General features: G+C 39.9%; 1 non-coding gene across 1 annotated transcript; it reads left to right on the top strand.

Moving 5' to 3' along the window:
* The first annotated feature begins 240 nt into the window (after window positions 1–240).
* On the top strand, window positions 241–347 carry LOC142166672 (small nucleolar RNA R71). The gene has a single exon (XR_012697075.1). It is a non-coding gene; the product is annotated as a small nucleolar RNA R71 (small nucleolar RNA).
* The last annotated feature ends 1,620 nt before the right edge of the window (window positions 348–1,967 follow it).

Raw genomic sequence — 1,967 nt, 5'->3', positions numbered from 1 at the left:
ATGGCATCAAGATGTACCTGCACATATGTGTCAGCATCAACCTGGTGAACACCAGTTGATCTTGTTCTTTCAACAATCTCAGAGGGCCACTGATTTGCATCTTCAAACAACTCATCTAGAATAGTGACTATTTCCTCTGGTGTCTTTTTCATCAACGGACCTCTAACTGTATTGCTCAATGTTCTGCGTGAAAACGGTGTCAAACTATCCCAAAAGTCCTGGAGTTGCATCCAGAGTTCAATTTTGTCGTGTTGACACTTTCTGACAATCTCTTTAAACCTCTCCCAAGCTTCAAACACTGTTTCAGTGTCATTCTGGCAGAAGTTATGGATTTCTTTTCTAAACTTGCCCATCTTAGTTGAGGAGAAATATTTAGCAAGAAATTTTTTTGGTCATCTCATCCCATGTTCTAATTGATCCCTAGGGCAAGCTTCGAAGACAATGTTTCGTATCATCTTTCAGTGTAAGGAGAATGCCCTTAAGTAAACTGCATCTTGTGACACATCGTTGTATTGAAAGGTATTTATAATCTCCTTGAAGTCCATTAGATGATTGTTTGGATCTTTGTTCCTCTTTCCTCTCAAAATATAATTGTTTTGGAGTGTTTGGAGCAACCCTTGCTTTAACTCAAAATTATTGGCTGCAAGTGGAGGTGGTCTCACACTAGATAAGTCTTGGTTGTATACCTGTCTATCAAAATCGCCAAGTGGTTTCCCTTGGTCGGGAGCTATGTTTCCGAACTGGTCTACATGCAAAGGCTGATTTTAAGCCATTCTTCGAGCCCTCTCCTCTTTATAAGCAATTTGTGCATCTCTCAGTGCTGCTTCCTCATCATCCCGAGCAGATTTCTCTCTGAGTTGGTGTCACAACCCAAATCCCGGTCGTGATGGCGCCCAGCACACTACTAGGCAAGCCCGACCATTATTCAACACTTAACCCAATTTATCAAAAATAGCGGAAAGAAATATCAATTAAGCAAGATTAAAGTACTGAAGACTTTAACAAAATACATAATATAATCTCACTAGGACCCGGTGTCACAAATCTGAGCCTCTAGAATACAGAATATCAGCCTAATACATGGTATATCCAAAGTCTGAAAATGCGGAAATAAAAAGATAGGATAGGAGGGAGAAGATCAATGGTTGCGAACGTCGTGCAGCTACCTCGATACTCCCAGAAGCTGGATCTGCTGATCAACTAGATCTACTGAGCCTGAGACTGCCCTGGATCTACACACAAAGTGCAGGGAGTAAAGTGAGTACTCCGACCTAGTGAGTAATAAAAGTAACTACAGTCCGAAGATGAGAAAATCCAGTAAATACACAAAGTAAGCTAAAATCCAAATATACAACAAAATATGGAACTGAGCAGCTAAACAACAGTATAAATAGAAATACATGAATGCAATGCAATGCATATGATGGTACATTCCAGTACCCACTGCGGCGTGCAGCCCGAGCCATCCATATTTATTTATCATCGACGACGCTCACTGGGGGTGTGTACAGATTCCGGAGGGGCTCCTACATCCCAAGTGCAATATCTTGGTCAGTCATTGTTACCTGACCGGTCAGCCATTGTTACCTGACCAATTTATATTATACAGTGTCATTGTTACCACTGTTCAAGTATATCATCCAGTGTCATTGTTACCACTATTTCAAGTATATCACACAGTGTCATTGTTACCACTGTTTCAAGTCACTTTATAATCAGTCCAGAAAATAATATAATAAGCCCCTTGTGCATTTACAAAACAGAAGTTCCCAGTTGTCATTGTTACCATTGTTTCAAGTATATCACACAGTGTCATTGTTACCACTGTTTCAAGTATATCACACAGTGTCATTGTTACCACTGTTTCAAGTCACTTTATAATCAGTCCAGAAAATAATATAATAAGCCCTTGGGCATTTACAAAACAGAAGTTCCCAGCCCGGAATACATTTAAAAATATCATTTAA

Source organism: Nicotiana tabacum, chromosome 11 (assembly GCF_000715075.1).
Source record: "Nicotiana tabacum cultivar K326 chromosome 11, ASM71507v2, whole genome shotgun sequence".
Taxonomy (NCBI): Eukaryota; Viridiplantae; Streptophyta; class Magnoliopsida; order Solanales; family Solanaceae; genus Nicotiana; species Nicotiana tabacum.
The sequence above is the reverse complement of the archived record's forward strand: the minus strand, read 5'-3'. Positions and strand labels throughout refer to the sequence as shown.